The sequence below is a fragment of the Spinacia oleracea genome, chromosome 1, assembly GCF_020520425.1.
Source record: "Spinacia oleracea cultivar Varoflay chromosome 1, BTI_SOV_V1, whole genome shotgun sequence".
Classification (NCBI taxonomy): domain Eukaryota; kingdom Viridiplantae; phylum Streptophyta; class Magnoliopsida; order Caryophyllales; family Amaranthaceae; genus Spinacia; species Spinacia oleracea.
The window spans coordinates 37,463,316-37,475,177 of NC_079487.1; positions in this window are offsets into that span (position 1 = coordinate 37,463,316).

Below are 11,862 nucleotides of genomic sequence, written 5' to 3' on the forward strand. Positions count from 1 at the left end.
TGATTTTTGCAGAAAAATGGCCCCTATGCTTCGCAACAACACTATGGTGGAATTGGCGATGGAGAAACTCCTTGATCTTTGGGAGAAATAATGAAATACCAGTTGACACTGGTGCTTTTCTTCGCACTCGAGTAGAGGAAGCATGGTATGCTCTCAATGATGATACTATAAATTCACAAGCAACAGGAAACCAACGAGCTCCAAGAAGGGAGGCATTTATCAGTTGGATCCCACCGCCTACTGGTTGGGCTTCTTTAAACACAGACGGGGCGTCAAAGGGAACCATGGGCATAGCAGGAGGTGGAGGTGTTCTACGAGATGATAGGGGATTTTTCTTGCGTGGTTTTTCAGCCAATCTTGGCATCTGCACAACATATAGAGCTGAACTCACTGCTGCAGAGATAGGCCTTCGTATGGCAAAGGAGATGGGCATTCAGAAGCTAATGTTTCACATGGATAATCAAGCGTGTGTTGAGGTGCTAAATAATGGCTCATATCAGGGAGGGGAATGTTATCACATATTACTCAACCAATTGGGAAGTGAAGATTGCTCACTGCTACAGAGAGGGGAACAAAGTTGCTGATGGTTTGGCAAACTTGGGTACTACTCAGGAAATTAGATTGGTCTACTTCAATGTCCCTCCACATGGAATAGCTAATCTAGTTACCGAGGACATCATGGGGGTAACCACACCTCGTTTAATAGCTTAATTTATTTTTGTACGGAGTTTTTACTCCTCTTTTGCACCAAAAAAAAAAAAATTAGTCAATGTACATATGACATATCAGAATAATATATTGATAATTAGCTTAATATCCACATATTTATCAAGTACTCCGTATATATTTAGCGTATAATATCCCTTATGTATAGCTAAATTAGGCCCTAATATCTAGCAGTTAATTATGCAATCAATTAGATGGTAGAATCCAAAGGACATTTGAAATTGTAATTCTTTGTTCATCAATTTCTTCTTTGAACCAGTATAAATAAACCTTGGTACCATACAAAAATTCAAGAGACATTTTACATTTTTCAAAAGACATCTATTTATCTATATACTCTACTAAAACACAGGGCGCTCAGTCTGGAGCTGACAAGTGTCCCTGTGTAAAAAAAAAAATTTATTTTTAAAAATATTATATTCTTAATATATTTACATTTTATACTCTACTATATAATAATAAGATCTTATAGTTCAAAATATAGAATAAGAATAATTTATACTTTTATTGACTTCGTTCACAAATCACAATATACCTACATTGATCTATATATATGTGTAGATTACCTTCTTACTCAAGCAAGCACGGGTATTATTGGTGAATATACAATTCCTAATTGATATAGAATTTTCTGTACAAAGTTTGGTCTACTATATAATATAAAATTCCTGATATATAGAATTAAAACCACATGTGACGCTCTCATTAAAAAAAATTCCCGCTCTTTTAACCTTTCCTAATAAAACACATCCACTTATGTAATTGTTTTTAATTTATAGAAACACTATCTTATTTATTAATATATTATGTCATTACTTAAAAAAAGTACTAAATGCTTTTACATAAGGAAACAATTACAATCTATCTATTGCCTAAATAAAATAATTTTATTATAGAACATTATCTTATTATACTGTTCATATATTTAAAATTGTGTATGTATAGTTGTTGCATTTTATATAGTATATTACCGCCATATATTTTATGATTGTAGAATCAATATTATTCTAAAAATAATTTGTTCACATAAAATAGATATCGTGCTTATTAGTTTCCTAAAGTGTAGCCAAAACAAATTTGTTCTACTAAAATTAGTTCAAACGTTAAGCCTACAAAATTTTGCCAAATCAATTTTTTATATATATAAAAAGGTTTACAATTTGTACAATTATTTAAAATTATTTTATGCCATATTTAATCAAAAAAATTATGAGTATATATATAAAATTTTATATTCTTCTTATTCTTTTTGAATTACTTCTATATAAATTGGCATGAAATATGATGTTGTGATTTTAAAAATATACGGAGTGTATCGTATAAACCAATAACACCTGAGCCTCACAAACGTCAGTATGTTATTTTTCTCTCAAGGGTTTCGCTAGGGTTTTCTAGGGTTCCTTGTGGAGTCGCTGTTTCTTCCGCCTTCGGTGTAAGGGGTGAGACCTTGGTAATTTTCTTTTATTAAATCCTTCGCTTCGGTGAGCAATCCGAATTCGTATAACAATTGGGCAATCTTGATTCGACTAATCGGGATAATGGAAGATATTTTAGAACAAAAACTGAGAGGCATGCAACTAACAGAGGAAGAGGAGGAAATTATAGTTTGCGACGAGGAGGAGGATGATACGATGGCCGAACAAATTAGACTTTGTCTAGTTGGGAAACTCTTAACGTCGAACCCTTTCAGTATTGAAGCCATGAAAAACACGATGATAGCTGCGTGGAGATTAAGCAAGGGTATGGTGGTTCGCGAAATAGAGAATAAGGTCTTCATATTCCAATTCTTTTGCCTAACAGATAAACAAAGGGTTTTGGAGGATGGCCTATGGACCTTTGATGGGGCTCCATTGATTCTCAAGGAAGTGGAGGAGGGGATTCAACCTTCAGAGTTGGTGTTTGACACAGTCAGGATCTGGATCAAGGTCGAGGACGTCCCTCTAAACAAGAGGACTAAAGCAATGGCAATAACCATAGCGAGAAGTTTGGGAGGGTTTGTGGAATACGATGAACAGGACCCGATAGGGTGGAGCAAATACATGCGCATTAGGGTTGACTTAAGACTGGACAAGCCATTAAGGAGGGGGATGCGGATAGGAGTGGCGACGGGCAGTAAATGGATCAAACTTAAATATGAAAAACTTATAGACTTTTGCTTCTCATGTGGCATGTTGGGTCATAACTTCCAGCAATGCCTTGGTTATGATGGAGTGACTGTGGCAGAAGAATTACCGTATGAAAAAGGCTTGAGGGGCTCTCCAACGAGGAGGAGACGATTCTTAGACTCGAAACGGGAGGAGGAGCTAGCCATGTGCAATGAATTTAAAGGGAGTCTTAGAATGTCTAAGACCAGAGCTAAACTAGACTTTAACACTGGAGAGGATGAAATGGGGGCTGTGGGAAGGAAGAAGGGGGCCATGACAGTGTACTCTAACCCAATGGCAAGTTGCGCCAAGAATCATGTGGAAAATGAAGGAAGGGAGGTGATGGCTGCACCAGGGGAAGCTGAACAAAGAGAGCGGTTTTTGAAGCGAGTAAGGAAAGATCTTGACCCTGAAGGGAAGAAACCAATGGAGACTAATAGTGGTCCCCTATACGATACTCAGATGGCAGAAACTGATAGCAATGACATTACACCACAACTCTCCTTTATGAATGGGATCGCGAGTCTCGTTACCATATCGGAGACATCGGCGGCGATTGGCTCGGACCAATCCCGCCGAACTCAATGAGTCTTTTAAGCTACAACTGCCGGGGGCTTGGCAACCAACGGGCAGTTGAAAGGCTTAAAAATTTGCTAAACAACGGAGCTCATGACCTTGTGTTTCTAATGGAGACGAAGAGAAGCGCCGTAGAGATGAAGGTGGTAAAGGATAGGTTACTTTTTTCGACCAACTATTTTGTCGATTCCGAGGGACGAGCAGGAGGTTTAGCTTTATTCTGGAATGATAATGTTGAGGTGAACGTGCTCTCAGCTTCACTTCATCACATCGACTGCTCCGTTAAGGGACTTTTTTGTAGTGAGGCGTGGCGGTTGACGGGCTTTTATGGGTGGGCAAGTAATCAGGAAAAGAATTTATCATGGGAACTGTTACGGTCAATCCAGCATGCCTCTAACTTGCCATGGCTTGTTATTGGGGACTTGAATCAAATCCTCTTTGAAGCTGAAAAGGAAGGAGGACAACCTCGTTGCCAACGTGATATGGAAGACTTTCGGGAGGCATTAGATGATTGCGGGCTGAAGGACCTTGGCTTCTTTGGGAAGCCTTTTACATGGTGGAATAAACAAACTGACCAACATGCAATATTTGAAAGACTAGATAGGGGGGTTGCAACCCTCGAGTGGATGTAACTAATGCCACATATTGGAGTCTTTCATCGAGCCAGTGACAAATCTGATCATGTCCCTATAGAGGTAACTACTATAACCCGAAGTGGCAAGTCGAGAAAAAGGAACAAAATCTTCCGCTTCGAAGATATGTGGCTTACTTCCCCTGAGTGTGAGGATGTCGTGCGGGAGACGTGGACCAGATCGGGTGGAGTATGGGAGGAGAATGGTGTGCTCGGAAAAATAAGGATGTGTAGCCATGCTCTCCAGAGGTGGAGCACGAGTGAATTTGGGAACATTACAAAGAAAATAAAGCAGGCCAGAGAAAAAATGGCGAAGCTTGATGGCTCGGCTCCAAACGCTGACATGGTCCGGGAAAGAAAGGCAACATGCGAGGAAATTGATAATTTATTGCACCTAGAAGAAACTACGTGGAGACAAAGATCGAGGGTTGATAACCTAAGAGAGGGTGACCAAAACACCAAATATTTCCACATGAAAGCCACAGGAAGGAGGAGAAGGAACATGATTAGAGGGATTCGGAGTGACACAGGGGAGTGGGTGATCGACCATGATGAGATCACGAGCACAGCAGTGGAGTATTTTACCCAGTTGTTCACATCGGCAACTTCTGGGTCGAGTGAGACGGTACTGGACAGTCTTGATGGTAGAGTTACGGAGAGCATGAACTCTATGCTACGTAAGGATTTTACGCAGGAAGAGGTGAGAACTGCCATGTTTCAGATGAGCCCTAGCAAGGCCCCCGGGCCTGATGGTATGAATGCAAATTTCTTTCAAAAACACTGGCATATTATTGGGTAAGATGTCTCTTCATATGTGTTAGATGTGATTAATGGAATACACGACATGAAGGAGGTTAATGCGACTCATATCGTTCTAATTCCGAAATTGAAGAACCCCTCATCTATGGCTGAATTTCGGCCAAATAGCCTCTGTAATGTTATTTATAAAATAATCTCTAAAATGATTGCAAATCGAATGAAGATTATCTTGTTGGACATCATATCTCAAAACCAGAGTGCTTTCACCCCAGGCAGATTAATAACAGACAATACTCTAGTGGCTTACGAGACTTTTCACTACATGAATAGTGTTGCTTCAGGCAGGAAAGGGTGCATGGCGGTAAAGCTCGACATGAGCAAGGCATATGACAGGGTGGAGTGGGAATTTTTGGAAAAGGTTTTGGAAAAGCTGGGTTTCGAGGAGGCGTGGGTCCGGCTGGTTATGCGCTGTGTCACGACGGTAACCCACCCCGTAGTCATTAATGGCGAGCCGTCCTCGTCGTTCACCCCAGGTCGGGGTTTGCGAGAGGGCGACCCAATATCCCCGTTTTTGTTCAACCTATGTGCGAAGGTTTTTTCCCATTTGATCCAAATGGAAGCTAATAGGGGCTCGTTGCAAGGTATTAGGGTGTGTAGAGGAGCGCCGGAGGTGACACACCTCCTCTTCGCGGATGACAACATTATTTTTTGTAGGGCGGAGGAGCGAGATGTGTTTGCCATTCGACGAGTGCTTGATCAATATAGTAAAACCTCGAGTCAAGAAATCAACTTCTCCAAGTCAGAAGTGTCGTTTAGTTGGAATGTGGGCCAGGAGAGGAAAATGGAATTAGCATTTTTGTTGGAGGTAAAACTCGTCAGTAACCATGGAAAATATCTCGGTACGCCTACAGTGGTAGGACGCTCCAAAACCCAGACTTTTAGTTTCTTAAAAGAGAGAGTGTGGAAAAGGCTTAAAGGATGGAAGCAAAAGCTATTATCGTTCGCGGGTCGGGAAGTGCTGCTAAAGGCGGTTGTCCAAGCAATCCCAACCTATATAATGAGCTTGTTTCGGTTGCCTTTGGGGCTTTGTCAGGACATCCAAAGTATGATGTCTAGGTTTTGGTGGAGTGGAAGGGAAGATATGAGGAAAATTGCATGGGTCTCGTGGGATAAGATGTGCAACAAGAAAGGGGACGGGGGGATGGGCTTTAGGAGAATCTCGGACTTCAATGACGCCTTGTTAGCTAAGCAGGCGTGGAGAATCATTAAGATGCCTGAGCTGCTGTCCTCTAGAATGCTGCGTGCTAGATACTTTCCAAACTCCTCTTTCTTGAAGGCGGGTGTAGGGTGTAGGCCGAGTTTTATTTGGAGGAGCATTTGGGGAAGCAAGTGGGTGATTGAAAAAGGGTGTAAATGGGTGATTGGGGACGGAAAAGATGTGCGAATATGGGAGAATCCATGGTTGAGTAGGCCTCCCTCCTACCGTGTTATATCACCAAAAAAGGAAGGGTGCGAGTGTGTTGTAGTGTCAGATTTGATCGACCCAATTGGCGGAAGGTGGAGGGAGGATCTGGTACAGGAGTGTTTTCTTCCATTTGAAGCAGCGGAAGTCTTAGCCATACCTCTATCCTCATTGCCCTTAAGTGATGAGTTTTTCTGGAGCTACGAGAAAACGGGAGTGTATTCGGTTAAGTCCGGCTACAATTTTATTAACTTTTATAAGGGTGCGACGGACAATGGGGGGCAGACATCGGATGGTACCAAGCTTTGGCATTGGATATGGGGTTTAGCGGTACCACCCAAGGTTCGTGTTTTTCTATGGAGGTTATGTAACGGGGCATTACCTACTGCTAGGGGACTCCACAGAAGGGTTGAAGACATACCGCCATTTTGCCATAGGTGTAGGCGGATGGAGGAAACAAGCTAACATGCCGTATGAGGCTGTCAATTCATTGCGGGTGTGTGGGAGCACGAAGACATGAGAAGCATGTGGGAGTGTCCAAAGCTAGGAGATGTGCGGGACTGGCCAATGTGGTGGCTGTCGAGGGTGAAGGGGGAAGAAGCAAGCATGGTTGCCATGACTGTGTGGATGTGTTGGAATGAGAGGAACTCATCTCTACACGGGGGCCAAGCACGACTACCAGAAGAAGTATTGGCAGCAGCATCTTCTAACCTTGCGCAGTTCGTAGCTGCAACAGAAACTCGCGAAGGGAGTGAAAGGGGTAAGCAATTGAGAGGTGGGGAGCAAAGGGTAGTTAACCGTCGCGAAGACGCTGTCTGGTTGCCCCCAAGGCAGGGAGTGATCAAAGTGAACGTGGATGGTGCGGTCTTTAAGGGAGTGGGGATTGGCTTGGGCGTGGTGATAAGGGACAGTGTGGGAGATGTGCTGAGGTCCGCTTGCCAACAAGCAAAACAAGGGTGGGCAGTCGATGTCATGGAGGCGAAAGCTATTGCCTTAGGCCTGAGGTTGGCATCACAGTGTTATGAAAGGGAAGTGGAGGTGGAATGCGACAACCTGAGAGTCGTTAGCTTGATCAATGGAGCGCAAAGAGAGGGCTCTCAACTGGGCATCATTGTTCGGGAAATTAGACACTTAGCTAGTAATTTTAGTAGCATTAAATTTAATCATGTATTTAGAGAGGCCAATATGACGGCTCATACTATGGCTCACCTTAGCCCTCTCGACTTCACGACTCGAGTATGGGTTGGGGGTTGCCCAAGTATTTTAGATGATGTAATTGCTTCGGATTTCTGTTTAATCAATAAAGATAACTAGCGGTACCGGCCGTTTTCCCTTAAAAAAAAAAATAAACCAATAACACCTGTCGTTATATAAGTCTTAGCTTCAACATTACACAAATTATGATTTTTTCGCATTTTAATCTTTAGTGTCCAAAATTCATTCATTATTATTGCTCATTCAATAACGACAATCAATGATCTTCCTTCCTCGAGAGAAAAATAAAAAGTAATGAGAGTTGTCATTATTTAGGAAGCTACAATTGACACAGGCGATAGAGAAGTCAAAGGAAAAAAAGTAATTATAAATTATAAAACCACATCCAAATAGTCCCATAAAAATGTATATTTAATTTCATCACATCGTATCGTATTGAATAGTATTTTGATATTCTTTCTGTTTTCTTCAATAAATTACCGGAATGAAGTAAATACTACACACTTAATATATTAAGTGTCTAAGATATTTTCTTGATATACCCCCTATATAATATCTCGTGCCTCAACTTTATATTATTGTCGAGGGAGCTCACTTACTATGATAGATGATTCTACTACGTAGACGTTGTTTAATAGGCTAATACATACTCCATCCTATTTAGTCAACCTTTAACCTCGATCAAACTAAAGGAAACTAAAATAACTAACAATTTTTATGCATGCCCTAAAATGCGTAGACTATCTTTCCAACCTTTAAATACAATAAAATGTCTTATGTGCACTTGGTGTATAATAAATTTATCATACATCGGGGTAAGTGTTAATAAGTTTTTCATAATTTCTAACATGTTTTGATTTACTATTTACATTATGAATAAATTTTTAATAAGCATATTATTACCATTACTCTGTATACGTTATGAGTGATATTGTAGGAGTAATTTATATTAAAAAGAGAAACTTTATCTCTAATAAAACACATAAACTTTTACATTTTTATTTTTTTTAATAGGTAAGAAAAATAATCTTAGGAGACCCTCCGCACGAGGGGAACTCCTAAACTTTTACATATAACGGGACAACTTTTAAGTATTTTGATCAGTAACTTTTAAATCCGACGTACAATAATTATTATACACCGCCTTAATTAATAATTTGTGCAAATACAATGAATTAATTTTATTACCTTCCTATAAGGTTTGTTTAGGGAAACTTGGTTGGCTTTTATGTTGTAATTAAACTGATGTTTTTTGTGGTGATAATGAATGGCTAATCTTAATTACTTGTAAATTCTTTTTACAGGAGTATAAAAGGTGGTTTCATTTTAATACAACCCCTCGCAACATTCTTTTTTGTATTTTATTATTAACACTAGAAAAAATTTAATGGATAAGGTAGTAACGTGGTTATTTGAGTGGGTAAAGTTGTGAACGCAACGGGTAAGACACATATTACAGATTTATGAGTATACCTAAACAGGGTGTATGAAAGAATAATTCCAGGGTTGTTTGGTTACTTAACTAGACGAGGATTGTATATGAAGTTCTACTCAAGGAACGTATGTATTAAAAAAGACATAACACTTCATATATACTCCGTACAAATTTTGCAATGAAATCTATAATGTAGAGAAATTAAAGTTTGAGTCTTAGAGGGGAAGTGCATATGGGATTTTATAGGAATAGAATTAGACATCCCCTGACATGATATATCTAAAAGGCCCAGTAAAAATTTGATTGAAATACATTCATTGAAATCAATCAATACATTTCTACACGTCCACCAAACACGTTAGATTATTTTTCTTGCCACGGGTAATAGAACTGATAGAAAAGTTATATTTAAAAAATTATGTTGAAACTGGTCCAATGAGATCCAACGAGAAAATAACTTTTTGTAATATTTAACTATCAATTACAGCCAAAGTTTACAAACTTTATCCATATGAAAGGTAAATTTTGTGGAACTTTATAGAATGACTGAATTTATAAGTAGTTTAATAAATAATTAATGAAACTTGAACGGAGTATACAATAACATCATTTATGACATTAATAAAACAGAGAAACTAATAATGTAAATAGTAACGTATATAATTTTGTTATGAATTTTTGTGTTGCACGGGTAATACTGCATACAAATTAAGGCATAAAATTTTGATTTTCAGCTAAATTATAATTATTTTTTATTCAGGTATATAACTTCGTGACAAGTTTAATATTTTGTATCATCACTAATGAAAATATCTATATTTTTAGTTTAGTGAAAACTTAATTTTTAAACTTTTAAGACCGTGCAATTGCACGGGTACTATCACTACAACAAATGGTACTATTAACGACGGGAAATCCCGTCGCGAAAGGCCAATAATCATTGATTAATGACGGGATTTCCTGTCGCGAACCCGTCATAAAAGGGGGCCGTCGTTAATAGAAATCCCGTCGTAAATTTGTCGTAAACCCGTCGTAAAAGACATTTGCGACGGTTATTCCCGTCATTGTTTGGTTGTTAGCCCCGTCGCAAAAGGCTTTTGCGACGGGATTTTTGACCCGTCGTAATTAGGTTGTCGTTAAAGATACAAATTCTTGTATATACTAGTTAATTTCTAAAAGGGAGGAGTTGAAGGGAGCTATAAAATGAAAAGGTGGGAAGATACGTACGTACTCCCTCATGCTACGTATTTATCAGTGGTAACTATAGCACACTCCATAATACAGAGTATTTATCTTTTCAAATTTCATTTTTAAAATATTTATTATTTTATAATAATTATAATATTAATATTAATATTTATTATTATTTTTATTTTTATTTCTTTTATAAAATTACCTTAATGATTAAAAGATTTTTTTCCATAAATATTCAATGAATACGTCTGTTTTCCATTATTTTTCCAATCTCTTATTTATGGCATACGTTGAATTAAAAAAAACACTATCAATCAAATGCATACATGTGATTATTACCCTTATATTCAAATAATACTCCGTAATAGGTAACAATAATTCTCATAAGATAATAGGAAATTATTGTTTTGACATAATATCATGTTCTCGAGTTTTTTTTTAAAAAAAGTATACAAACAAATATATGATATTTTAAGAAAGTCGTGTTTGGAGAGTAAGAAATAGTTTTAAAATTACATTACTCTTTGTGAGGTACGAGAGTATAAGGTTCTTTTCGGGGGGTTTAGGGTGTAAAGTTAAAAATTAGTCAAAAATGTATGGTTGCATTTAACATTGTGATCTAGATCATATGACCTTATGTAGACTTGTCAAAAATCAACCAGACTCGTACCAACCTCGAATGCGACCCATTATTTTGGGTTTAGGGCACAATTTTCCATCCACTAACACAAATGAATCCGTAAAAATGTGGGTCTTAATGGGTCAGTTTAGGGTCGCTCGATGAGTTAAGGAAAAGAGGGTCACCGCACCATATTTGAACCCTAACTTAACATGAAATTCCCTCAAAAAAAAAAAACTCGACATGAAACACTTATACGTTCAACACGTAATTACCTGAATAGATGTACACCTAACCTATTTTTCAAGTCGAACTCGAACTTACCCCTACTCGAACCCAACCCATCTAACCCATTTGACAGGTCTAATTTATATGCAAGTTGATCAATTCTACTTTAAACCGATAGGGCGGTTTAAATTTAGATGGTAGAATCGTAAGATTCTATGTACACACTTACTAAAAATCTAGAATACCGTTTTTAAATGTTTATAATTACAATAAATCATATTTGGAAGTTAAAGTACTTCTACCTCCGTTTCTAAATATAGAATTACAGAAATATCAATTTTTAATGACCATATGAACATTAAACCCTAAAACCCTAAACCCTAAACTTTAACCCTAACCTTGAGTAACACTTAATCAACATTTATCTGCACTTTTTAACCCTTGTCCATATAAATAAAATTAAGGTGAGTTGATCGAAAATATATGATGTACTCTATATAATAAATTCAAATCGTATAAGATAAGTACGTGTAATTAAATTGAAATTGACATTTCCTTGACTATATATCTTTACAAATTTCATTGAGCTAAGTCATATATTAGGTTGTTCGAGTTAAGCTTGATAACAAGTTTCACGAGTTCATAACTTTAACGACTTTCTATTTCACGGAGTTTTAACTTGTTCACGAGTTGTTTCCTAGTGCATCGACTTATTCATATCCCGGTATGTGATATAATTGTAAATGAGTGGCTACGTACTATTATTGGCATGTAAATGTGAAAGGATAAAATGAGAAGTTCCTAATAATTTTGAAAGGATAAAACTAAAAATTCCTTATAAATTTGAAAGAATAAAAATAAAAATTCTATATT